Below are 27,813 nucleotides of genomic sequence, written 5' to 3' on the forward strand. Positions count from 1 at the left end.
ATTCAAGGGCGTTCCACTGCTTCTCCCTGACAAGGACTAGCCAGAGGGTGAGAGCCGGGGGTGAAGCTCATTGAGCTCAGGACACCACGAGTGAAGAGCCTGGTGATGTGAGGGACCTGAGGCGTGATCTCAGAGGAGATCAGAGAGGACAGAGGCATCAGCAAATTGTAGACTCTGAGCCTGAGATGTCCATAGTGGCAGCCACTACCCTCATGGCCTCACACACCTCTTTGCAATCAGCCAGCTTTCCTTGACTGAGATCTTCCTCCCTTCTGCTTTCACCAGCTCCCAGAGTCTGCGCCTGAGCCTCTCGCCGTACTTGGGAGTCTTCTACTGGACACCATTTGGCTCTGGTGCTGATCCTGCTCTAGACCTCCTTAGGAAATGGTTCATCTCCCGCCAGGTAGGTCCTGACTCTTCAAAAACAGTGGTGGGTCTGTCTGGTTTAACGAGTAAAGCCATCGTCTCCAGTTTCTCCTGGTCTCTGGGGTCGCTGTGGGTTCTTACAAATCTTCTTCCACTTCCTCTTTTGTAAACTCCAGCTTTCCTGATCTTTTATCTATTTGTAAAGCTTAGGGGAGGGTTTAAAGATTAGAAAGGGGTTGCACTGAGGTTGAGAATTTTTCATTTTTTGAATGTTATATATACTTCAGTCCAGTAAACTAGTGTTGAACATCATCCTAACAAGTAAATTAGCTACTGCAGTTAACCGGTTGAAAAAAATAAGTTGCAGTAATACAGTGTGGACTACTTTGACATGAACCTAGTGAAACATGAAAGGATGTCAAGGTGAAGTGTATTTATAACTTCTTTACACAAAGAGTTGTGGGAGAGTGACACAAGCAATCCAGCCATTTTGTTGAAACCAACAGCCTCTTTACTTTTAAGCAGTGGCTGTATGAGACTATCCAATCAAACTGATATCAGTAACCAAAAGGGCTACGTGGATCAAATACTGTCCTCTCATTTGAACTTTCTCATGTTCTTGTAACTTATTGCATGAACACATCAGCTGCATGACTAATTAGAAGTAGAAAGGTGGTAAATTGAGTGCATGATAAACGTTCACACATGAAAAATCTGACTTCTTGGTGCAGAGTTAAGATAGATCAGGTTATAGAACAGTAAGTGTCCTGCAGAGAACTTTAGAGCCCACAGCTGGCCTGCATATTGCTACATTATTTCATTCACATCATGCGGCTTTCAGATACTAATAAGGAATAAACGCACTGTGATTACTCAGTAGGCTGTGGGGAAAAAAAGATTTTGGAACTTGTAACTCATGGAGACTTCTGTAAACATGCTCGATATCTTTAACAAGTTTTCAGGTGGAGCCAAGAAAAAAAGCGACCTGCACCGTCAGTCTGTGGCCACGCCCACTCGAGTGACATCTCTCGCAGGCCACGCCCCGCGCACCTGTGCGCCAGGTTCTGCTGGAGAGAGCGGAGCTGAGTGCGTTTGTTCCGCGTCTTTTACGATTCTTTTTTATTTTTCCTTTATTTGAATGTATATTAAATTTAACTCATGTAAGATTGTTGTCTTAACGTCGCAGATGAAAAGGCTAAAATAGTATTTTCTTTGGGAGCTAAATAGCATTTTACCGGCAGTTTTTATTTTTTTTTAGTTTGCAGCGCTTCACTTATTTTTAAAAAGCCCCTTGTGTACACACACAACGTGTGTATTCCTTTTACATCGAAGAAAAACACCGTTTTAGCAGAATTAAAACGTCGATTATCCGTATTGTAATCTTTTTCAAAAACTTGGTGAACTTTGTTCACAAAACCAAGCGTGCGCATTCATCCGAACAAACAGTAGCCAACCTAGAATTTAAAGTTTTTTTTCCCCATTGTTTTCCAGAATGTCTAGAGATTGTTCTTATATTTTTGGTATAAAATTTCCTTTGCAACTAATGCTTTTTAGTTTCAATGGTCTTTAAACCGTGTTGTTTTTGTGTTTTCAGTTCAGTAGTGTCTTTGGGCTGGACATGACTCGCACTTAATGGAAGAATAAACGTAAGTACAAGCATTTTATTCATTTCTTTACACCTGTCTTATTGAGATATATTCTATGCTCTCTGCCCTGGTGAAAACGTCGTTTACTACTAAGAAAACGTAGTTTAAATTCTCTTTAAATAATCTAAATACTTGTGTTCTCGTGTTTCCAGTTTGGTGTCTTCGGGCAGGACGGACTTGGCTCAGCTGCTGAAATTATCTCTGTAAGTATAAAGCTTTTTATTCGTTTACACGTATCGTATTGAAGTACACTACAGTTGTCAGAAGAGGACTCAAACTAGGCGATACTAGATTTCTCCAGGGCAGAAATGGTTTTGACCCGACAACACTGTAGGCCGGCTATTTATAGCATCATTTTCTACTAAAACTGCGATCAATGTCGCTTTTTTTAATGCGCATAATACAAATTCGTTAGAAGCCGTTTTAGCTTCCAAAATGCATCACAATATGGATTAATTGTTCGTGCATTTACGAACTTGTTTTAGTAAAAAGAATGTGCTTTTCTCTAATCGACACACTGTAGCTGTATTGTGTTCCTGTATTCACACTTTAAATGTAACTGCTTCTATACCTTGTTGAACAGAACACTCTGTTGCACCAGGCTAATCGCTTTATTGCTACTGTATCTTTTGAACGTGTGAATCAGTTCAGAAACTCGATCGAAGTAGCTAGGATAAATTCGAGATCCTGTTTGTAACCGAAAGTTAATACTGATTTATGTTATTTTACAGGAAATGCAACGAAGTTCCAGTCTTCATTCCGGTCGCTGCCTCGACTGATAACTCGGAGAAACAGTAACGTGCTGTGTGTTTCTGTATCTTTGCTTGTAGTTGTTTGCAAATGTTTTCTTACTCTGTTGACTTGTAACACTATTTAGCGTTAATGTAGCCGTGCTTTGACACTTTGTAATTGAAATGCATGTTTATTTTCACTTTGAAGCCTGTGCATCCGACGTATTGTAATGCTTTGTTTTGTATGCCATTTTCGCTCAATAAATTGTTGATTGAATCTTGATTTTGTTCTTTGATTTCTTGTGCAGAGTTCTGTAGCCCCTTGGCCCTGAAAACCCCCGGTGTTGGTGAGTTTTTTGGCGGAGAGATTTTGCTAACAGTTTGTGGCCGCAAGGGGACCCCCTATCGCTTTTTGACTTAAAAAGGTCAAAGGCTACCCCCTTTTTAAGCGTGTCCAGATTTTCCCGCCAAAAAACTTAGTATCTGGGGTTTTTCTCGGGGTGTGGTAGCAATCAAGCCGAGCCTCGCCCACCCCCCCTCATTGGAGAGGGGTAGGCGGGGGCTGGCTGATTGACCGCAGCTCTAGCTAAGCCCACTCGCTCCCGGTAGGAGAGGATGGCAGGTTGGTGGTGGCTTTGGTCCCTGCAGAGAGGCAGGTCTCCTGGGGTGTGGACTTAGAAAACTGTCAGTTGCAAGCTGTGACTGATAGGCTGAGTCCGCCCTGGGTGCCTCCTCTCTCTCGGGCCGAGGCCATCTCCAGCCTGCCTTCCCCTCCTGCTGGGAGTGAGGGGGCTTGGCTAGAGCTATCCTCCCTTCTCCTCCCCCCAGGGCTAGACCCACGCTCCCTCCTAGGGACCCTATTCCCCCCAGACTATCTAAAAAGGCGGGCGTCCTCGCACTTTTCCAGGTCAGTGCGATGGGTTGTCGCCTTGCGGTGCGTGGCGCACGCCGCAAGACAACACTTCACACCTTCGAAAATACAGGACAATGCAGACAATGAAACGAGAGTTTTTATTGCAGAATTCACAGCAAATACAACAGCAGCAGTCAACAGAAAACATGCAGGTCAAGAATAAAATACAGCACTGAATCGGGACATTACAGATCAAGGTACTGGTAACAAATCAAATGCAAGAAAAAGCACACATTGTCAAGAAAAAATTGCCGGAGATCGTCGGAGCGCCGAGAACCAGGAGCCGCAGCACATACAATAACAGCAGTCAACAGAAAACATGCAGGTCAAGAATAAATTACAGCACTGAATCGGGACATTACAGATCAAACCACTGGTAACAAAAATCAAATGCAAGAAAAAGCACACATTGTCGAGAAGAACCTGCCAACGCTCGTCGAGTTGCTGGAGTGGAGCTGGAAAGGAGATCGTCGGAGAGCAGAGAAGCAGGAGCCGCAGAACTGAAGGCAAAAGAAAAAGGAGCAAGTTAACAAGATATCGGACTTGCAGAATCGATTCACTTGAAGTTCTGAAGTCTTTTAACTGATAGTTATACAAACATGCTCAAATTCAGTAACAAACCAATAGGCAACTTCAGGAACAAAATCAGATACATCCCAGTCCCACTACTTCAGGATTTAAAAAACACGTTTAGCCACATAGACAATTCATTTTTAATTTGTTTCTTTTAAATTTAAGATCAAATACCACTTATATCGTGTATCATATTCGATTTAGCTCCCCGTATTGAAAACCATCGTGCAAATATTTTTTGTATTATCCTTCTTTACCCAGCGCCTTAGTTTCAATTTATATTCAAGAAAAGCACAATGACAGGAAAAGTTATATAGTCAGTATAAACCCATTCTGGCGTTAAAATGTTGGAAAACACGTGTTGTCTTATCGACATATTTAAATATAAATAGTACAAAGAAAGGTAAGAATAGAACTTACCTGGGGAAAAAACATTTTTCATAACTGGAGGCCCGTTCTTGAAATGCTTTTGTCGCCTGAAGAAATAAAAAAAAACACGAATTAGTAAATTAAACCTTTACAATGTTTTATCATTTCTGAGCGGTAAGCGTTATTACAGCCCGAATCCGAAAAGCGGAGATTTCACAGCTGCTGACTTTAGAAAGCAAATGTTTGAAGGTTAACTACAACCTTTTTTCGTTAAAAGAAACAGATATGGTCTTTCTTACAAAACATACTTACAAGAAAGGTAGTATAAGAACGCTGAATGCAGACTTATAAAACTTCGAGAGCACGCTCAAACAGAAGACTCATTTCGGCGTCCTTAAACACAAATTAAACAAAAACAAAATGAATTAACAAATGTCGCAACAACAATACATTTTTGTCTAACTGTATTCAAAGTGAAATTTGACTTTTTGCATTTAAAATAAGAAAAATAGAAATAAAACGCAAACGCACCTCACGCCGCAGAAACTCACCCCGCTGCCATCTTGCCGGGCGCACCTGTGGAACAGGCGGACGGGGCGTGTCCGCTGAGGAAGGTCACTCTGGGGGCGGGCTCGGCTCCTGAATGACAGCTGTGCGCTCGGTTACAAGGGCTCAGCACTCACGCTACTGAAGATAAAAAGAAACTTGAACTCACCAAATCATACATAAAGTATATAACGGCTGAAGATTTTCAGACAACCGAATACATTGACATTCTCCTACAAAGCTGTTCGCCGGACTCATTTAGCTTGCAGCCAGCTGGTCGAATCAAGAGAAATGTGCTGGAGAGAGACCCCTGTCGCTCCTAGTTAGGACTGCACCTCTCTTTCACTTGTAGTGCCACACCTATCCTGCAGATGTCACAGTGGTATAAGGGGCTGCTTTTTAGAATTGAATTCCGAATTACGCATTTATAAAGGACTTAAACCCCCCATTTGCCCTGTTTTGGAAGGCCCCGAAAATGGAGCCCCCCAAAACGGCCGGCGTGGTAGAGAACATCCCCTTCTACAAACTCACCCCGACAGCATGAGAGCTTCACCCGGGGATTAGGTCTCAGACCGGGAATTAGATCTCAGACTGACGGGGAGGCTCGGGGCTCGACTTTAACTCACATGACTCTCCGGGAGTCGATCTGCTCTCTGAACTTTAGACGTGTCCGATGGTTCAGCCCGCGGAGCCACCAGGCCGGCCACGCAGAACACCGGCCATGTACATCTCTTATTCAGACTAAAGTCAAGTCACAGTTCCAAGACAAGGTGGTTCCCCTGTTTGTCTGTAATGATTCTGTAATGTCTGTAATGATTCTGAAGACATCTTAAACAAAAACTACATGGACGATTAAATTGGTTTAAATGTTTTATACTCCAGCTGGTGTCCGGGCAGAATATCCATTTAGTTCCTTAAGAACAGTAGGTGTCACGACATAGTATATTTATATTTCCATGGGTGTTTGACAAGGTTCCACACAGTTTAAAGATTAAAGATTTGAAAATAAAAAGCCATGCATGTAACTAGAAAGTGAACTGGTGTATTCATTGAAAACAGAACAGTGAATAGGATGTAAAAGTTAGTTTTGCAATCAATGGGGCATCACATCGCTTCTTATTATTACTATGAGAGACGCTATTATTTCATGTACTATAATACGTGAAAGTTATTGTAGTCAAGTGCACAGTGCAGGTAATGAAAGTGTTGTTTATGAATATCCGACAGCTGACAATAAACTAGTGGAAGCAGTGTGCGACAGGTGTTTAGGAGATTTGTAAGTGTAATCTCTAAGAGATGCAAATTCATTTTGATTACTTCAAAAAGGCATTAAAAATCTATATCGTATTACACACTGTATACACAGGTTCTACAGTGAAAAGGGAACCACGGTCAATGAGTGACGTACAGTACAGTAATCACAGGTGAGACTGACTGTCAAACACTAACAGTATAATTCTTACCGCTTGACCCAAAGCTAAAAGACGGGAATTCTGAAACTGTTTCTCGTGCAAGGGTGTAGCTACCTTCTAACCTCTTACTATTGATGACAGATGGAGATGAATACAGTATTTTGAATTAAACTGAAAACAAATCGTAAATCCTCAATTAAAGTTTTAATAAGGTTATTTCATCAGCGGTGTAGTTAAACGTATGGAATGGGATTGACTCCAGTTACTTGTCGGAAAGACTGAGGGATCCATGCCAACTCCAGGATCAAGTCCATGTTTTACACATTTCTAATTAATTAACAGTCCAGAGCCAGGTGTGATTAATCTTTATCCGCCTTCAATTAGTCTCCCTTAAAAATTGTTCTGGCAGCAGTATTGCGTCTTCGTCCTTAAATAGTGGCTTTGCACCGATCGCTTTATTTGGGTAGCAGAATGTTGGACAAGTTGTCTTCCTATTTAGATGGGAATAGTTCAAAATGAAACAAGAAAAGGCATCAGAGCTTCAAAATAATTAAGAAGGCGACCAGTAACTGCATTTTTACAAAAGATTTGCTGGCTTTCAAAGAGACGTTGAACTCGAATTAAACCAGTAACTTTCCTATCTTTTAACAGGCGAAATGGAACGGATCTTTGTTGCTACTATTTAAAATAACTACCTGTATCTTTAATGCTTGCTCAGGTCTGTTAGTGGTGTTTCAGTAGGTGTCTTATTCCCTAGTTCCTCCTCTCCAGCTCCCCGGCCTTCCTGTCCTCTACAACAGCCTGGACGCCGAAGCGCAGAGCTCCCGTGTGGCGTGAAACCGGACAGATGAGCGGTCAGTTCGAAGGTGAGAATCCAGCCGGTCTGCACTCTGCTTGCAGAGCCTCTTGCTTTCGGGTTTAAAGAAAGAGCTTTGTGTTTGTAGTCGGAGAAATCCCAGATACTAACTGACTTTCTCAGCATGGCAACGCAGTAGATAGTGAAGAAGCCCACAGCTGCGCTCACTTAATCTGAGGGTGGGGGGAAATACCACAGGGAAATGGTCAGTACGGGTAAAACACGGTTTCGCTCCGTTGAACACCTCCCTGCGAATAAACCTTATTTTTGCTTTCCAAAAGTGGTGCTACCTTTGTATGGGCTAAGGCGAGAGGCCAAAACTTGCGACTATATGTATTAAAAACGCTTTTTCTCCCCTGTTCAAGGAGCAGCCGGTCTCACCTCGCGGTCCCAGGTGCCCACCGTCTCTCCGGCCGGCTGTCCTGACTGGAGCGTTTCCTCTCCCGGGGCTCCAGACTGCGGGCCGCCAGAGCGTCTGGATAATAGCCGACCGGGTTACGCCTGTGCTGTTTCTTTTTGTTCAATTTTTGCAATAAACTGGTGTCCTTGGATTGTTTCTTAAACCAAATTGTTTGGGTATCTTGGTGGGGTCACTTTATGTAGGAAGAGCACATCTCAAAAGGGTATTATTCTCCTGTTTGTTTAATGAGCCTACATGTGTTTCCTTTGCCCATGCAGGCTGCCCAGAGGGCCTGTCAGTCCTGAATTTAGGGTGTTTAATCTTCATCCATGGCAGTTGTTGTACAAGCTTCTTGCCTGTACAACTCCAGCTGTTGCTTGAATGCACTCTCTGCACAAGCAAGTGTGTGATAGGACAACTTATTGGTAAAATAATTCTTTAGCGATGCTTGCATTTTCTTAATTTCACAGCCCCCTCTAAGTGACTATTGCTCTTGTCCAGACTGGGTCTGGTACTAATAAGGATCTGGAAGAGCAGCTCTAGTCCTGCTTGCAGCTTAATTCCTTAGAAATGGAAGACTTGAGAGAATCCCATGTTATCTACAATGTGTTTTGTGTAGATAGTTCATGTAATTGGCAAGAATTTGAGAGAGAATGTAAACCCATCAGAGAGGTTTAATGTGCTTTCCCGTGGTGGAGCATGTGCTCAAAAAAACGATCATAGTCCTGTATGAGCAGAGCAGCCTGTCCTCTGAAAGAGCATTACATAGTAAATGAACACTTGTCTGGTGCTATAACACACACTCTCACTATCTTCTTCACACACCATTCCATATTTATGGAGGCATTTTGAGGCCAGACTAAAGAACAAAAGATTGAGATACACATATTTAAAGGAAGAAACACTCAAACTCTTCAAATGTTTAACTATAAAATAAACATTTTGAACATTTGAGGAATTAACTTTTAATCTGCAGGAAGCAGAATCCACCTTGACAGCTCTCCAAAATATTAACTGTTTACTACTTTAGGACAAAAACATATCAAATGTGAATCAATCTTAATGTCTATCCAGGTCTCGGAGAGATCTGTCTAGTCCCCACAGTATAGACATAAAAGAAACTGGAAGTTTACTCAGAAAAAGACAGGTTTTCATAAGGAAAACCATTCTTTGTTTGCTTACAAAGTTAGTTTACATTTCCTTTTTTTCACAAAACAAAACAAAACGAGAAATGAAGAGATACAACGTTCAACATTTGTTACTCAAAGTGCAGAGCTATTTACTGAAAACAGAGAATGTGTATCGAGTGATAAAATGATCACTCTATTATTTTATGTTTTCATATCAACATTTCTTAAAAGAATTAGGAATGTGATATCTTTTAAGCCCCTGAATGACAAACCCCTGCATCATAACTACCTCTTAATGATGTAAGAACCTGCTGTTCAGAATGACCTCTCATGCAGGTGAGGCTGCAGACCGTGTTGAGTGTCCAGGTGTCCTCGTGATCCCCCCAGCTCAGGGACGCAGGGGAAAGGCCTGTGATCGTCAGCACTGTTGAGAGTTGAGAAATACAATCAGAAATCACTGAAGATATAATCATTCTTCCATCAACAGATATGAAAACAGATTTCACTATGAGACAAGGCTACTTACTGTAGAAACAAACTGCTGTGTAACCATTTCATGTCTGTTTGGTGTATATATAATTGATATTGAAAATCATTATGAGCCTAAAAATCAGTCAGTTTCACATAAGTAAAGGTTAACCTGCCCAACACCCCTTTGTGTTACTCAGATAGTTACTGGCCTTCCCCAAGCTAGTTTTACACTACCCCAGAGCACTAATATATACTGGGGCTTTGGTATGGAAATTATGGGCCACAGGGAAGAGTGCCACCTACTCGTACACTGTTTAAAAACATGTGAATAACAAAACACCACCACGAATGAAATCTTGGGAAGTCGCTAAAGTAAAATAAACACAAATCAATCCCTTCAGTTACAGAAGACCTTAAGATCAGCTGTGCTGATGAAGTACTGTTCACCCCACAGGAGCCCAGGACACTTCACCCACAGGAGAGCCCTTCCTCCAGCCTCAGGGGTGACCTGTCGCAGCTGCTCGCTCTCCACAGACCAGCTGGAGGAGTGAGAACAGGCAGAGAGCGAATTCAACAGGAGACCCCGGGAGGCCAGACTGTTGCTGAGAAAATAGGAAAGTGAAAGTAATGTCAGGCTTTCTATTCAAAATCGAGAAAAGCTAAATCTCAGATTGAAACACGTTGCTCTTAGGTAGTAGATATTCCATGTAAACTAAATGAAAGTGTGATGCCGTGGGGGTTTCAGTCATCTGTCGGGTCGATCAGAACCAGACCAGAACACACCTTAGGCAAATAACAGTTAAAAACACAGGTCTACCCTGATCAAATAAAACAAACAAACACAGAGCAACTTCTCTCCCAAACACCCTGGAAAACAAATAATGTACCCATATGAAAAACTACATTTCTTCTCAAAGTAAAAAATAAATCTTTCCATTTTCTCCCTCAAAAATAGATCCAACTATGTCTTCTTACCCGTACAAAATAAACCTCCCTCCTTGAATTCAAAAAGTAACTGTGTGCTTGTTAAGCCCATTTTAACTTTCCCTTTTTTCTCATCCTCGTTCAGTCCCTTCTAAAGACTATTATGACTTCACTGAATGAATTAACCTTTATTGCCTCTAAGAGAATTTGTCTTGCACATCAAGAGCTCATAAACCTATAGTCACTAAACTGTAATGTACAATGTAACTGGACGTAAAAATTTTTGAACTTAACAGGTTATAGATGTTTAAGATATAGTTATGCAGATGTCTTCCACAAACTCAGAACTGTATATCTGTCCAGTGACTTTTGGAATAATTTAGAAAGTACAGGACTAAGCTCTTCATGACTTGTTCATTTCTGCAAAGTATTGCTTTCCAGATTTTCCAGGCACGTTCATTTTTGAGTCCTTAAAACACAAAAAACACGCACTCCACTTGTTTAGATGTTACAGTAGTAGGTTCTCCTGGTTCTCAGTTCATTTCCCGGGGGTGGTGCTGAAGCAAGCACACATTACTTAGGGGCATCTGGCCAATCATGGTTAAGATCCTACACCACGCCTCCTGTACATTATTTCTATTCATTAGTTTCTCCACCTTGGATTTATCATCTCTTTTAGCCTGTTTCAATTCTTCCTATATCTTCCTCTGAATCACTTTCCCCTCTCAATCTATCACAGCTTTGAATTCCTGCTCTTTCTTTTTGGATTAGATCAGATCATCATGTTGGTGGTTTGATATGAACTTTACAGACATTCTTAATGTTACCATAACAGGGATCTAACGTTCTAGAACCTCTTGTGTAGCCTTTTACAGACTGATCATCATTAGGGAGAACTGACTTAAGCAAACAACCATTGAAATCTCCCAAAATTAATTTCTGAGGCAGTTTTATAATCGGCATCAGGAGAAATCTACAGAGGAGTTGCAAACGCCTGCCCAAACTCCCATGGCAGGTAGCGAGGTCATAAAGAAACAGACAGGAGTTCCAGATCTGGTGAGTTAAAGGATTGTAGATCTGTCTGTTTTTTACTTCTTTTATCTTATACTATCTGGTCTTGATTATTTCTTTACCCTTTTCTTTGTTCTTCTTCCCCTGCCTTTTCTTTGTTTTGCTATGGTTTATTTAATAGAAAGTCTTTGTTTTCCTGTTGTCTTCCAACACGTTCTCTATGTTCTTTTCCAAATGGGAAATCATGTACTCACCAAATCCAGTCAGCTGTAGTTTGGCTTCAGTTTCTATTCTCTGTCATCTCTGGGTTTGATTTATATGGCCTGCAGTTATGAGTGCTCCTCTGTTTCGTTCCACTTCTATCATCATTGCAGTGTTTTATGTTGCAGTACTTCAGTTCCGCCACCTTAATGAGATCAAAAGTCTGAGCAAAATCTTCTTAAAGTACCTCCCAATCAGTGCAGTGCCCGTGGTGGCATCACAAAAGTTATACAAACAGAAATTCATAGCTCAGAACAAAGTGATGTGAAATCAAACACCAAAAGTTTATCTTCCATCAATAAACATTCACACATTCTTCCAGTGAAGCAAGTGGACAGAATGATACTTAGTGAACCCAGTTCATGTCCAAAAACTGCTTGAGAAGGACAGTGACACACATGACACTGACAGACTAGAAAACATGAGGGAAGAACTGGTATTTTACAAAGTGCTTTACATTTGACAGGTGCTTTGTGCAAAAGAGCCTGGACTGTAAAACACAGGCTGTGTCCTGGCAGAGCAGAGATACTCCTACCTGCATTGTGGCAGCTGTGTCCTCCAACTAGCTCAGTGTGCAGGATCTCTCCTTCCCAGAAGAAGATGCCTTCAGGTCTGAAATAATCCATAATACAAACACACTCTTGATTAAAACTGGAGAGAGTCCTCTCATTAGCAAGTGAACACTAACGTGTTTCAGTTTCTCTCATTAGAAAGTCCGCACTGTCACAGATATAGGGATTCCTACATTTTTTCATCTCTCATCTCACACACTCTTGGTGTAAACTTGGCATTCTGCATGGATGTCCAGGTCAAGCTATGCTCAGACTTCCTGATACAGGAGAGTCTGGGTTTTCTTCATGTTGTGTTTTGTGTTTGAATGGTGGCTGTATCATCTTTACAAGTCTACTGGCCTGTTCAAATTGTAAAAATTCTGCATGAAAGTCAAAGCCTGCCTCAAGTGTAGGCGATAGCACTGTCAAATTTTATTACTTTTAAACATTTAATAACTTTTAAATGACATACTTTTTACATAGTTTTCACTATATTTACATGATTTATAATTAGTCAATAAAAATCGTCTCCTGCTTCAGTGACCACAGTAACACTGTGTCCCAAACTGTTACAATTAAGCGCTATATGGACACAGTATGGTGGCCACACCTCCCGGTCACTGTAACACACAACTCAAGGCTCTTTAAGCAGTCAAACCGCAACCAATGCGTTTGCATAAAAACAACACCCACAGCAGTCAGAATAAACACCATACAATAGACATATGATAAACTTATATACATCTACATCAAACACAACATTTATTATGCTGTAGGTAGATTCTGTTGTCAAACATGATACTTATAGTAAGAGCTCTGCTCTAACTCATTTGTGGTCATTATAATCCAAAGAATATTAATGAAGATGTAAATAAGATTCAGAGGATAGAAAAATGCCTTCTATTTAAATTTATACAATTGTGACTTTCTGTAATCCTACCAGTTCTGTACTTTTAAGAACTTATCCGGTTTCTGAGAGGAGTGTATGAAGATCGTCATCTAGAAAATGATCTGATTGGCTTCTCAGCTCCCCACGTCTGGCCAATAGGAATTGAATAGATGCCTCCTCTTATTGACCAATAATACAGCTTGCAATAGAAACAGCTCCTTGGTACATGAACAGCTGACCAATAGGATATAGAGGTGCTCCAGCCCCCAGTTGACAGTGTGGCTCTGGTTTCTAAAAAACAGTGTTACTACCTTGTAGCGTGATCTCACATTAAGCAAATCTGAGCCTACTCAAGACTGGTAGAGAAGCTGGAAATCCAGACTGTCACTGCGAGTGGGTGGGTGGGAGAGACCTGTAGGAGGTGCTCTTCCATCTTACCCCTTGCTCAAAGAGGTTCAATCATTTGGATGTTTAAGTAAGGTCTATAAAGATTCCAGTGTAGGGATGTTAACCTTGGAGTCCTGGATAAATTCATAGCGGTCTAGACAACCTAGGCTTGTTTTTCATTAATTTAATTTCTCTTTTCCTCTAACTGGTAGAGGGCCTGATGGTGCATGTCACCAGGTACTGTTGCATTTACATGATGGATAAACTGAATCCCTGCCAATATGTCAAACACCACCTACAAAAGAGGACTGAGCCTTGTGCAGTAGTGAAATAACTGCAGTAGGATGAAACCGTTCTGAACACAAGAGTTTAAGATCCTGAAATGTAAAGGTACAGCTCTGGTTGCACAGTCTATTTCGGAGACATATCTGCATATGCGACACTAATGCAAGCTTCGTGGAATTCCCTGCTTTCTGTACCAACAGTAAATAACCAACTAATTACATGCCTGCCCCCAACTCCCCTCCACAATGTTGAAGCAGCTGTACAAAATAACTGATGTAGAATGGTAACTGTGCCCTGTACCCATATTAAATAAATCAACAAAAGATGTTCTCTCACTGCACTGTAGTAACAAAACCCAATATGCTCTAGATTAAGCAGAGACTCTCTCAACCCCATTTTGTGGGAGGCTGAGCTCTGCAGGTTCCATACTTGCCTAGTAAAAGGTCATTTAAGGACCTGGACCAACCCTCAAGGTGATGTAAAATTCTGAAGGAGTCACAACAAATTGAGAACCCTTAAAGGAGCTCCTGTCAGCGAGTGATCAATTTATGTAACTGCACTCTCTCCCCAGTGCTCCTAGGTAAATAGTGGAGGACCTGTAAGACCACTTTAATTGGTGTTTCAGGATGAGGTCTATAGATGCCTTCTTCTGCAATTGCACAGATTAAATAGGCAGAGACTTGCTTTACAGGTGTGACAACTGAAGCTCCTTGGTTAGTGCAAGGTGCCATTCATCTCTTAAAACTGAACAGTACATGAGAAGATACAGCAATTTCCTTCCACATTACATTGTAGCCCAATGAAAGCTACCCATGAAGGAACTGATCTTCAGTTCAATAAGGCATCGGGGACTTACCATTAGCACCACAACAGAGGACAGAGTTCAAAGTTAATGGCTGTACACGAGACTTCCAGTGACACCTTGGCTTTATTGTACAGACATGACACAGATGTTACAAGAGCAGGATCAAGGACATGACAGAAGGTCAGAGGAGCCCCATACAAACCACAGATCTTGGTTCCACATCACAGATGCAGTGCTGAGGATCTCCCCTTCCTGCTGGAGAGCTTCAGTTGCCAGTCTCCATTCTTCCCAGGGCAGAAGAAAAAGGCTTCCCAGCACACCTCTATTCTTCCCATGTGATCAACAGGGCTCTTTTCATTAGTGGGGGAAAAAAAAAAAAAAGATACCAAGAGCACACCTCTCCTGCGTGTCTTGAAAGGAAAGATTACATGACCAAGTCCTGACGCCACACACTGGACACTCGTACCCAGGCCAGTCACACATTGGACTCCCAAGCATGGAGAGCATGCTCAACCTCACCCAGATCATTACCAACATTGAAGGATGGTTTACATCACTGTCCAGTGGAGATACTGCTGTGAGGAAGCAGCCTTTAGCACAAAAGGACTGGGTTGTTAGGCTGATCCTTTGATCCAGAGCCACATGAGCATGGGCAAACATCACACTGAATACTTCTCATGTTCCTCTCCAATTCAAAGCACAATCTGAATGTTTACCTCCCAGACTTCACTTTTATAAGCCTCTTCATTAATTACGGGGGCTGGGCTAATTCCATGGGAACCTATCCCAAAAGCCCTAAATCCTCATGTGGAACGGCCAGGTGTGTCCAGCTCAATAACGCACACCTGCTTCCAGATCCCTGCCTGCTCAGAAGCCATCTTGGGTTTGAGCCAAAATGTAAGGATCCTACATAAGCCTTCTAGGGACAGTGCAACATTGCTTTAATCAATTTTCCTTGAACATTATTAGTTCCAAAACATTTCACCATACCTCAATCTATTTCAGAAATCATTTAATAGAGAAAGATAATGATTTAGTAATTGCTTATACATATTCCTTATACATATACAGATTTGTGATGAACTCTTAAACCACTTCTGCATCCCTACACAGTATTCCTCTTCCTCCGTCAGAACACTTGTCCATGTCTGCTATGATTGGAATAGTGTTCTCAGCTGAGGTTTCTCAAAGGAGAAAGTCAGTGCTGCAGACCCATTGCAAATCCCGTATTAAAAAAAATAAAAATTATTGATAAAAGTGTTGACATTTGAGTTAACTAAGGAGCTTGAGGGATTACATTGAGACAGAATTAACCATCAATTTTTTGATGCCCTGTATTGGCTGATGATCTTTAACATTTTTTTTTCCCATGGAACAGCTTCCTTCCCTTTGCACTGAGAATTGGTCTGGTGGTTTGGTAAGCAGGCACTTAAAAAACTAGCAGGGTGACTTTTTGAATCACCAGCAGAGTCCGAAATAACATTTTGTTTGTGTCTGCTTAAGGTTTTGGCTTCTCCTCATGTACTCAAAGAACCCTAGCTCCTATCAGTTTTCAGTTTCATCCCTTGATTTCTGTAATTTTTTCTTCCCCTAAAAATAATTGTTTTAGGCACAACCCATTATTAATTAACTGCTCTTACTGCTTCTACCAGTTTGAACAATTCAGGGATGGGAGATGGACTATGAACCAAAATGGTCACATATCCCCTCTCAAAAGGGCCAGAAAGTCGCAAGACATGTCTTGTTAGTGTAATCCCTGCCAGAGGAGCATTTACAATAAACTAACACAGGGGTGTGAAGACATATAACCCTCATTTTCTCTGAGATTCACTGGATTGTTTATGGCACATGTGTTGTTACTGAGATCCACTGCTCAGGTCTGTCTCCCTACAGCCAAAGCTCACTCCTTGTCATCCAGATCCATCTGGATACTGCACTTACTTGCTTACTGACCTTGGTCACAAACTTTCTCTTTGCTGCTTGTTTGACACCAAGCAGCCCCAGGCCTCTCCAAAGTGACTGTCCCACAAAACCTCTACAGCCAGCATCAGGTGGGAGATTCCATACTCTCCATCCATTTCTCTGACACTTGAGGATGAGGGACTGATATTCCCTGAGTTTTCACTCATGTGCCTCCTTTACCCTGATGCCCCAGGGCACTGTCAGTTCAGGGCTCCTGTGTTGTGTATGTCTATAGATCAAAAGATGATGTCGCTCTTAAAACCTTCCAGGAACAAAGTAGTAAAAAATGGTGACAACCAGCTGGTGAGATACAGTGTAACTCCACAGGCATTAGCTAGATCTAACCATAACCAAGGTCCTTTTGCTTTGCACTTCCTGAGGTCTTAGAAATGGTGCCAGCATGTTCCTGGCATCTAGTCACTCCTGGAACGCCACTCTGTTGTAGAGATGCATTAATAGAATTGTTGTTCATAAACAGCCTAGTTAGCCTACTTGCCAAAATTGTGAAACAAATTCCACCTGCATTAAGAAGTGAAATGTTTTTGAAGTGCTTGTGGTTTGTTGAGTTCTGCTCTTTTGGTATGAAGCACATGTGTTGTCATATGGGGTGTGTTTGGCAGGCAGGTGGAGCTCTCAACAGAGAACTACATATTACTTTGTGACCACAGCTGAAGAGCATCTGGACGCTCAGGAGATTCAGCTGGAGGCGTGATTATTAGATCAGGCTGAAAACGTCCCTGGGAGAGTTGAAGCAGGATGTCAGTCCTGAGTTAGTGGCAGTCCAGAGGAGAACAGGTCTCCTGTTAACATGCAGGCTGAGGCACAGCAGTGAGAGTCACCAGGTCAGAGCTGTGTCTAATAATAAGAGCTGGAAAGAACAGGTCTGCCGGATGTGAGAGCAGAGAAGTGGCTGCAGTTGAAGAAACCCTGATGAGGGGAGAGACATGAGAGCAACAGTGTCAGAGGAGACTGTGGAGAAGAACATCGAAGGGATGGAGTGAGAGCAGCTATCCTGGAGGGAATTGTCTGGTGTGAAAGATGAGATTATTTAGAGACAGAGCAGCCTGTTGAGTGTGAGAACAGGGCTGTGCAGTAAGTCTGCTGTGAATGAGAGTGAGAGGGAGCTAAAGCTCCACTGGGGGTGGAGGTAGTTGGCAGTGGTGACTGGGCACAGGAAAGGTGTGCAGGCAGCTGTGTGTGCACAGCCTCGGACACGAGAGTGAGGCACTGAGGGGCTGTGTGGTTCTAACATGAGTGTGTCAAGTCTCAGCCCGACAGTGAGGAGCTGGAGACTGGGTGTAATGAGTGAGCTGAGTCTGAGTTCCACTGCTTCTCCCTGAAAAGGACTAGCCAGAGGGTGAGAGCCGGAGGTGAAGCTCATTGAGCTCAGGACACCATGAGTGAAGAGCCTGGTGATGTGAGGGACCTGAGGCGTGATCTCAGAGGAGATCAGAGAGGACAGAGGCATCAGCGAATTGTAGACTCGGAGCCTGAGATGTCCATAGTGGCAGCCACTACCCTCATGGCCTCACACACCTCTTTGCAATCAGCCAGCTTTCCTTGACTGAGTTCTTCCTCCCTGCTGCTTTCACCAGCTCCCAGAGTCTGCGCCTGAGCCTCTCGCAGTACTTGGGAGTCTTCTACTGGACACCATTTGGCTCTGGTGCTGATCCTGCTCTAGACCTCCTTAAGAAATGGTTCATCTCCTGCCAGGTAGGTTCTGACTCTTCAAAAGCATTGGTGGATCCGTCTGGTTTAACGAGTAAAGCCATCGTCTCCAGCTCCTCCTGGTGTCTTGGGTCGCTGTGGGTTCTTACAAATATTCTTCCACCTCCTCATTTGTAAACTCCAGCTTTCCTGATCTTTTATCTAGTTGTAATGCTTAGGGGAGGGTTTAAAGATTAGAAAGGGGTTGCACTGAGGTTGAGAATTTTTCATTTTTTGAATGTTATATATACTTCAGTCCAGTAAACTAGTGTTCAACATCATCCTAACAAGTAAATTAGCTACTGCAGTTAACCGGTTGAAAAAAATAAGTTGCAGTAATACAGTGTGGACTACTTTAACATGAACCTAGCGAAACATGAAAGGATGTCAAGGTGAAGTGTATTTATAACTTCTTTACACAAAGAGTTGTGGGAGAGTGGCACAAGCAATCCAGCCATTTTGTTGAAACCAACAGCCTCTTTACTTTTAAGCAATGGCTACATGAGACTATCCAATCAAACTGATATCAGTAACCAAAAGGGCTACATGGATCAAATACTGTCCTCTCATTTGAACTTTCTCATGTTCTTGTAACTTATTGCATGAACACATCAGCTGCATGACTAATTAGAAGTAGAAAGGTGGTAAATTGAGTGCATGATAAACGTTCACACATGAAAAATCTGACTTCTTGATGCAGAGTTAAGATAGATCAGGTTATAGAACAGTAAGTGTCCTGCAGAGAACTTTAGAGCCCACAGCTCGCCTGCATGTTTCTAAATCCTTTCATTCACATCATGCGGCTTTCAGATACTAATAAGGAATAAACGCACTGTGATTACTCAGTAGGCTGTGGGGAAAAAAAGATTTTGGAACTTGTAGCTCATGGGGTCTTCTGTAAACATGCTCGATATCTTTAACAAGTTTTCAGGTGGAGCCAAGAAAAAAAGCGACCTGCACCGTCAGACTGTGGCCACGCCCACTCGAATGACATCTCTCGCAGGCCACGCCCCACGCACCTGTGCGCCAGGTTCTGCTGGAGAGAGCGGAGCTGAGTGAGTTTGTTCCGCGTCTTTTACGATTATTTTCTATTTTTCCTTTATTTGAATGTATATTAAATGTAACTCATGTAATTATGTTGTCTTAACGTCGCAGATGAAAAGGCTAAAATAGTATTTTCTTTGGGAGCTAAATAGCATTTTACCGGCAATTTTTATTTTTTTTAGTTTGCAGCGCTTCACTTATTTTTAAAAAGCCCCTTGTGTACACACACAACGTGTGTATTCCTTTTACATCGAAGAAAAACACCGTTTTAGCAGAATTAAAACGTCGATTATCCGTATTGTAATCTTTTTCAAAAACTTGGTGAACTTTGTTCACAAAACCAAGCGTGCGCATTCATCCGAACAAACAGTAGCCAACTTAGAATTTAAAGTTTTTTTTCCCCATTGTTTTCCAGAATGTCTAGAGATTGTTCTTATATTTTTGGTATAAAATTTCCTTTGCAACTAATGCTTTTTAGTTTCAATGGTCTTTAAACCGTGTTGTTTTTGTGTTTTCAGTTCAGTAGTGTCTTTGGGCTGGACATGACTCGCACTTAATGGAAGAATAAACGTAAGTACAAGCATTTTATTCATTTCTTTACACCTGTCTTATTGAGATATATTCTATGCTCTCTGCCCTGGTGAAAACGTCGTTTACTACTAAGAAAACGTAGTTTAAATTCTCTTTAAATAATCTAAATACTTGTGTTCTTGTGTTTCCAGTTTGGTGTCTTCGGGCAGGACGGACTTGGCTCAGCTGCTGAAATTATCTATGTAAGTATAAAGCTTTTTATTCGTTTACACGTATCGTATTGAAGTACACTACAGTTGTCAGAAGAGGACTCAAACTAGGCGATACTAGATTTTTCCAGGGCAGAAATGGTTTTGACCCGACAACACTGTAGGCCTGCTATTTATAGCATCATTTTCTGCTAAAACTGCGATCAATGTCGCTTTTTTTAATGCGCATAATACAAATTCGTTAGAAGCCGTTTTAGCTTCCAAAATGCATCACAATATGGATTAATTGTTCGTGCATTTACGAACTTGTTTTAGTAAAAAGAATGTGCTTTTCTCTAATCGACACACTGGAGCTGTATTGTGTTCCGGTATTCACACTTTAAATGTAACTGCTTCTATACCTTGTTGAACAGAACACTCTGTTGCACCAGGCTAATCGCTTTATTGCTACTGTATCTTTTGAACGTGTGAATCAGTTCAGAAACTCGATCGAAGTAGCTAGGATAAATTCGAGATCCTGTTTGTAACCGAAAGTTAATACTGATTTATGTTATTTTACAGGAAATGCAACGAAGTTCCAGTCTTCATTCCGGTCGCTGCCTCGACTGATAACTCGGAGAAACAGTAACGTGCTGTGTGTTTCTGTATCTTTGCTTGTAGTTGTTTGCAAATGTTTTCTTACTCTGTTGACTTGTAACACTATTTAGCGTTAATGTAGCCGTGCTTTGACACTTTGTAATTGAAATGCATGTTTATTTTCACTTTGAAGCCTGTGCATCCGACGTATTGTAATGCTTTGTTTTGTATGCCATTTTCGCTCAATAAATTGTTGATTGAATCTTGATTTTGTTCTTTGATTTCTTGTGCAGAGTTCTGTAGCCCCTTGGCCCTGAAAACCCCCGGTGTTGGTGAGTTTTTTGGCGGAGAGATTTTGCTAACAGTTTGTGGCCGCAAGGGGACCCCCTATCGCTTTTTGACTTAAAAAGGTCAAAGGCTACCCCCTTTTTAAGCGTGTCCAGATTTTCCCGCCAAAAAACTTAGTATCTGGGGTTTTTCTCGGGGTGTGGTAGCAATCAAGCCGAGCCTCGCCCACCCCCCCTCATTGGAGAGGGGTAGGCGGGGGCTGGCTGATTGACCGCAGCTCTAGCTAAGCCCACTCGCTCCCGGTAGGAGAGGATGGCAGGTTGGTGGTGGCTTTGGTCCCTGCAGAGAGGCAGGTCTCCTGGGGTGTGGACTTAGGAGACTGTCAGTTGCAAGCTGTGACTGATAGGCTGAGTCCGCCCTGGGTGCCTCCTCTCTCTCGGGCCGAGGCCATCTCCAGCCTGCCTTCCCCTCCTGCTGGGAGTGAGGGGGCTTGGCTAGAGCTATCCTCCCTTCTCCTCCCCCCAGGGCTAGACCCACGCTCCCTCCTAGGGACCCTATTCCCCCCAGACTATCTAAAAAGGCGGGCGTCCTCGCACTTTTCCAGGTCAGTGCGATGGGTTGTCGCCTTGCGGTGCGTGGCGCACGCCGCAAGACAACACTTCACACCTTCGAAAATACAGGACAATGCAGACAATGAAATCGAGTTTTTATTGCAGAATTCACAGCACATACAACAGCAGCAGTCAACAGAAAACATGCAGGTCAAGAATAAAATACAGCACTGAATCGGGACATTACAGATCAAGCCACTGGTAACAAAAATCAAATGTAACAAAAAGCACACATTGTCTAGAAGAACTTGGCCAACGTTCGTCGAGTTGCTGGAGTGGAGCTGGAAAGGAGATCGTCGGAGCGCAGAGAACCAGGAGCCGCAGAACTGAAGGCAAAAGAAAAAGGAGCAAATTAACGGGATATCGGACTTGTAAATAAAGAAATTTAAAAGCATTCAAATTGAACAATAAACCATGGGAAAAAACCAATACATCTCAGTCCCACTACTCCATTATTTAGAAAATACGTTCGGCCACATAGAAATCCAATGCTACTTGTAAATACAAGTCCAGGTAACAGCGTGTATAATATTCAAATAAACTCGGCCTTGAAAACCACCGATAAACTTTGTTGCTATTATCCATCTTTACACAATGAATTCAATAGATGAATAAAAGTATCATAAAAAAGAACCAGCGCCTTAGAGTTTACTCCACAAAAGCACCATGAAACGAAAAGAAGTGATTAAGTTGGTAGAAAACTGTTCTTTTGTTAAAATGCTGGGAAATACGTGTTGTTTTATCGAGTTACACAAATAGTGTAGCGCAAGGTAGGGACAGAACTTACCTTGGAAAAAACTCTTTCATAAGTGGAGGTCCGTTCTTCAAATCCTTTTGTTACCTGGAGAAATTAAAAAAAAACTTACGAATTAGTCGGTTTAATCTTTACAACATTTTATCAATTCTGCGTTATTATAGTCCGAATCCGAAGAGTAGAGATTACACAGCTACTGACTTTACAGCACATGTTTGAAGACAAATTACAGTTTTTTTCGTTAAAAGAAGAGCTAGATATACCATATTTAAAAAGATATATGCTTACATGAAATGTAGTACAAGAACGCTGAATGCAAACTTTTAAAACGTCGAGAGCACGCTCAAACGAGCAGGAGACTCTTTTCGGCGTCCTAAAACACAATTTAAAGAGAAACAAAACCAATTAACAAAAGTTGCAACAACAATACATTTATGTCTAACTGTATTCAAAGTGAAATTTGACTTTTTGCATTTAAAATAAGAAAAATAGAAATAAAACGCAAACGCACCTCACGACGCAGAAACTCACCCCGCTGCCATCTTGCCGGGCGCACCTGTGGAACAGGCGGACGGGGCGTGTCCGCTGAGGAAGGACACTCTGGGGGCGGGCTCGGCTCCTGAATGACAGCTGTGCACTCGGTTACAAGGGCTCAGCACTCACGCTACTGAAGATCAAAAGAAACTTGAACTCACCAAATCATACATAAAGTATAAAACGGCTGAAGATTTTCAGACAACCTAACACAGTAGCATTCCCCTACGAGTCTGTTTGCTGGACTCGTTTAGCTTGCGGCCAGCTGGTCGAATCAAGAGAAATGTGCTGGAGAGAGACCCCTGTCGCTCCTAGTTAGGACTGCACCTCTCTTTCACTGCTAGTGCCACACCTGTCCTGCAGGTGTCTCAGTGGTATAAGGGGCTGCTTTTTAGAATTGACTTCCGAATTACGCATTTATAAAGGACTTAAACCCCCCATTTGCCCTGTTTTGGAAGGCCCCGAAAATGGAGCCCCCCAAAACGGCCGGCGTGGTAGAGAACATCCCCTTCTACAAACTCACCCCAACAGCATGAGAGCTTCACCCGGGGATTAGGTCTCAGACCGGGGATTAGGTCTCAGACTGACGGGGAGGCTCGGGGCTCGACTTTAACTCAAGACTCTCCGGGAGTCGATCTGCTCTCTGAACTTTAGACGTGTCCGATGGTTTAGCCCGCAGAGCCACCAGGCCGGCCATGCAGAATACCGGCCATGTACACCTCTTATTCAGACCAAAGCCAAATCACAGTCCCGAGACGAGGCGGTTTCCCCTGTTTGCTCTATCACCAGACGTTATTTTTTTTAAATGTCTGTAATAATTCTAAAGACAACTTTAATAAAACTACATGGACGATTAAATTGGTCTAAATGTTTTATACCCCAGCTGGTGTTTGGGCAGAGTATCCCTTTAGTTCCTTAAAAACAGCAGGTGTCACGACAGTATATTTATATTTCCATGGGCGTTTGACAAGGTTCAACATAGGAGCTTAAAGATTGAAGATTTAAAAATCAAAAGCCAAGGATGTAAATAGAAAGTGAACTGGTGTATGCATAGAAAACAGAACAGTGACAAGGATGTCATAACTAGTTTTGCAATCAATGGGGCATCACATCGCTTCTTATTATTACTATGAGAGACGCTATTATTTCATGTACTATAATAAGTGAAAGTTATTGTAGTCAAGTGCACAGTGCAGGTAATGAAATTGTTGTTTATGAATATCCGACAGCTGACAATAAACTAGTGGAAGCAGAGTTTTATATTAACTCATAAGTGTCATCTCTAAGAGAGAGATGCAAATTCATTTTTATTAATTAAAAAAGTCATTAAACGTCTATATCGTATTATACACTGTATACACAGGTTCTACAGTGAAAAGGGAATCACGGTCAATGAGTGACGTACAGTACAGTAATCACAGTACAGTAATCACAGGTGAGACTGACTGTCAAACACTAACAGTATAATTCTTACTGCTTGACCCAAAGCCAAAAGACGGGAATTCTGAAACACTGTTGTCGCTAACTTCTAACCTTTTCCTGATGACGATAGATGGAGATGAATACAGTATTTTGAATTAAACTGAAAACAAATCGTAAATCCTCAATTAAAGTTTCAATAAGGTTATTTCATCAGCGGTGTAGTTAAAAGTATGGAATAGGATTGAATCCAATTACTTGTCGGAAAGACTAAAGGGATCCATGCCAACTCCAGAATCCAATCCGTGTTTTACACATTTCAAATTAATTAACGGTCCAGAGCCAGGTGTGATTAATCTTTATCCGCCTTCAATTAGTCTCCTTTAAAAATTGTTCTGTCTGCAGTAGTGAGTCTTTGTCCTTAAATAGCTGCTTTGTAGGTGCAGGAAAATAATCTCGGGATATTTCGCTTTATTTGAGCAGCAGAGTGTCGGACACGTTTTCTTCCTATTTGGATGGGAACAGTTCAAAATGAAACGAGAAAAGGCAATAGAGCTTCAGAATAATTAAAAAGACGACCATTAACTGGATTTTAGAAAATGCTTTTTGGCTTTCAAAGAGACTTTGAACTCAAACTAAACCAACAGCTTTCGTATCAACAGGCGATATGGAACAGATGGTTGTTGCTACTATTTAAAATGGCTACCTGTATCTTTAATGCTTGCTCAGGTCTGTTAGTGGTGTTTCAGCAGGTGTCTTATTCCCTAGTTCCTTCTCTCCAGCTCCCCGGCCTTCCTGTCCTCTACAACAGCCTGGACGCCGAAGCGCAGAGCTCCCGTGTGGCGTGAAACCGGACAGATGAGCGGTCAGTTCGAAGGTGAGAATCCAACCGGTCTGCACTCTGCTTGCAGAGCCTCTTGCTTTCGGGTTTAAAGAGAGAGCTTTGTGTTTGTAGTCGGAGAAATCCCAGGACCAATTGACTTCTCTCAGTATGGCAAAGCAGTAGATAGTGAAGAACCCACAGCTGCGCTCACTTAATCTGAGGGTGGGGGGAAATATCACGGGGAAATGGTCAGTACGGGTAAAACACGGTTTCGCCCCGTTGAACACCTCCCTGCGAATAAACCTTATTTTTGCTTTCCAAAAGTGGTGCTACCTTTTGTATAGGCTAAGGCGAGAGGCCAGAATTTTCGATTACGTCATATATTAGAAACGCTTTTTCTCCCCTGTTCAAGCAGCAGCTGAGCCCGCAGAGCAGCCGGTCTCACCTCGCGGTCCCAGGTGCCCACCGTCTCTCCGGCCGGCTGTCCTGACTGGAGCGTTTCCTCTCCCGGGGCTCCAGACTGCGGGCCGCCGGAGCGTCTGGATAACAGCCGCCTGGGTTACGACTGTACTGTTTCGTTCAGTTTTTGCAATAAACTCGTGTCCTTGGATTTTTTTTCTTAAACCAAAGTGTTTGGGTATCTTGGGGTGGTTACTTTTATGTAGGAAGAGTGTATCTCTACAGGGGATCATCCTCCTGTTTGTTTAATGAGCCTACGTGTGTTTTCTGTGCAGGCTTGCGTTTGCATTTTGATTCCTGAGAAATTGAAAACGGAGGAGAGATGAGTCTCCAATGTAAATTGCAAAGTTTCCTTTGCCCGCGCAGGCTGCAGAGTGGCTGTCAGTCATGAATTGAGGGCGCTTCATCTTTATCCATGGCAGTCGTTGTACAAGCTTCTTGCCTGTAAAACACCAGCTCTTGCTTGAATGTACACAAGTGGACAAGCAACTGCTTGATAGCACAATTCCTATTAATAAAATAGTTCTTCAGCGACACTTGCATTTTCTAATATCACAGCCCCCTCTAAGTGAATATTGCTCTTGTCCAGACTGGGTCCAGCACTAATAAGGATCTGGAAGAGCAGCTCTAGTGCTGGAAGGTTCAGCTTGACTCCTGCAAAACTGGAAACTCAGGAGAGACAAGAGTCTCAATGTTAATTGCAAAGTTTTGTGTAGAAATTTCATGTAATTGGCAAGAATTTGAGAGAGAATGTAAATAAGCGAGGGGTTTAGTGTGCTTTCCTGTGGCTGAGCACACCATGAGAAAAATGATCACAGTCCTGTATGAGCTGAGCAGCCTCTCCTCTGAAAGGGCATCACATGGTTAATTAGCACTTGTGTGATGCTATAACACACACCCTCACTATCTACATCACAATGCTACACCTCTGAACACCATTCCACATTTATGGAGGCATTTTAAGAACAGACTAAAAAACTAAGACAATTTAACTAGTAAGGATTAAGATACATGCATATTTACATATTCAAGGAATTAACTTTTAATGTGCATGAAGCAGAATCCAGCTCAACACCTCTTTAAAATATTTACTATTTACTACTTTAGGACAAAAACATATCAAATATAAATCAATCTTAATGTCTTTCCAGGTCTCTGAGATCTCTGTAGTCTGCCACAACATACAGTAGACATAATGAAAGAAACTGGAAGTTTACTCAGAAAAAGACATTTCATAAGGAAAACCGTTCTTTGTTTGTTTACAAAGTTAGTTTACATTTCCTTTTTTCACAAAACAAAACATGAAACACTAATCAACTGATTCCTAGAAAAACAAGAGACATGAAGAGATACAACATTTAACATTTGTTACTCCAGGTGCAGAGCTATTTACTGAAAACAGAATGTGTATTGGGTGATAATGATCACTCTATTTAATGTTTTCATATCAACATTTCTTAAAAGAATTTGGAATGTGATATCTTTTAAACCCCTGAAAGACAAAACCCTGCATCATTCCTCCCTCTTAATGATGTAAGAACCTGCTGTTCAGAATGACCTCTCATGCAGGTGAGACTGCAGACCGTGTTGAGTGTCCAGGTGGTCCTCATGATCCCCCCAGCTCAGGGACTCAGGGGAAGGGCCTGATTGTCAGCACTGTTGAGAGTTATATAATATAGAAATACAATCATTCCCCCATAAACAAATATAAAAACAGATTTCACTGTGATACAAGGCTACCTACTGTAGAACCAAAACTACTATGTAACCATTTAATGTCTGTTTCATGTATAATAATTGATATTGAAAATCATTATGAGCCTAAAAGTTTTAGGTTTCACACACGAAAAGGACAACAACCTGCCCAACACCCCTTTGTGTTACTCAGATAGTTACTAGCCTTCCCCAGGCTAGTTTTACACTGCCCCAGAGCACTAATATATACTGTATATATACAGACACCAACATTTAACTGCAGATACAAATATATTTCCCACAGTACAAAACAACTCATGACAGGTTTTCTGTAGAATTGGGTTGTCAGCACAAGGAGGGACAGTTGCTCAAGCCTAGAAGAAAATAGAATCAGTACAAATCGTATTGTTCAATCATTATCTATGAACAATTATATAGCTGTATGTAAAATATTATCTTAAATAACTGTGATAAAAACAAATTGCCAGACAAGCCTAATCCAATTAAAGCTGTCTAAAATAACAGCAAGTGTCAGGGATGGGTTTCTCTTAGGACAACGTGGCCCTGAAATCATACCATTCATGCTCATAACCTTTTATCTCATCTAAATCTGCATGGGGTTAGTCTGGACTCGACATGCTTCGTACAGTAGTCAGTGCAGGAGCATGTACAATT

At 41.9% G+C, this 27,813-nt stretch overlaps 5 long non-coding RNA genes across 11 annotated transcripts in view; 3 read left to right on the forward strand and 2 right to left on the reverse strand.

Annotated features, from left to right (window-relative positions):
• On the forward strand, nt 1–20,817 carry LOC148645357 (uncharacterized). 2 transcript variants are annotated; one of them, XR_015928355.1, is made up of 5 exons: nt 1–403; nt 19,120–19,250; nt 19,758–19,809; nt 19,962–20,012; nt 20,541–20,817. It is a non-coding gene; the product is annotated as an uncharacterized LOC148645357 (long non-coding RNA). The 2 variants fall into 2 exon arrangements; XR_015928354.1 differs by lacking the exon at nt 1–403 and adding an exon at nt 16,962–18,201.
• Nucleotides 954–3,020, forward strand: LOC148645358 (uncharacterized). The gene is made up of 3 exons (XR_015928362.1): nt 954–2,012; nt 2,165–2,215; nt 2,744–3,020. It is a non-coding gene; the product is annotated as an uncharacterized LOC148645358 (long non-coding RNA).
• The window catches only part of LOC148645359 (uncharacterized), a 27,140-nt gene continuing 3,062 nt past the window's right edge, over nt 3,736–27,813 (reverse strand). For 3 of the 6 annotated variants that reach the window (XR_015928353.1, XR_015928350.1, XR_015928348.1), the window contains 7 exons: nt 27,002–27,099; nt 25,430–25,885; nt 24,868–25,081; nt 22,720–22,875; nt 22,497–22,581; nt 22,242–22,295; nt 21,533–21,780 (listed from right to left, as the gene is read on the reverse strand). This is a non-coding gene — a long non-coding RNA (uncharacterized LOC148645359). Of the gene's footprint in view, nt 4,157–21,532; nt 21,781–22,241; nt 22,296–22,496; nt 22,582–22,719; nt 22,876–24,867; nt 25,082–25,429; nt 25,886–27,001; nt 27,100–27,813 lie in introns of those variants that run through there. The other 3 variants (XR_015928351.1, XR_015928352.1, XR_015928349.1) reach the window with 3 other exon arrangements.
• LOC148645360 (uncharacterized) lies at nt 4,904–7,387 on the reverse strand. The gene is made up of 3 exons (XR_015928356.1): nt 7,252–7,387; nt 5,130–5,285; nt 4,904–4,991 (listed from the first exon to the last, which is right to left on the reverse strand). It is a non-coding gene; the product is annotated as an uncharacterized LOC148645360 (long non-coding RNA).
• Nucleotides 7,350–7,980, forward strand: LOC148645361 (uncharacterized). Its single transcript, XR_015928357.1, has 2 exons — nt 7,350–7,422; nt 7,778–7,980. It is a non-coding gene; the product is annotated as an uncharacterized LOC148645361 (long non-coding RNA).

Source organism: Lepisosteus platostomus, chromosome 19 (genome assembly GCF_059453375.1).
Source record: "Lepisosteus platostomus isolate fLepPlt1 chromosome 19, fLepPlt1.hap1, whole genome shotgun sequence".
Classification (NCBI taxonomy): Eukaryota; Metazoa; Chordata; class Actinopteri; order Semionotiformes; family Lepisosteidae; genus Lepisosteus; species Lepisosteus platostomus.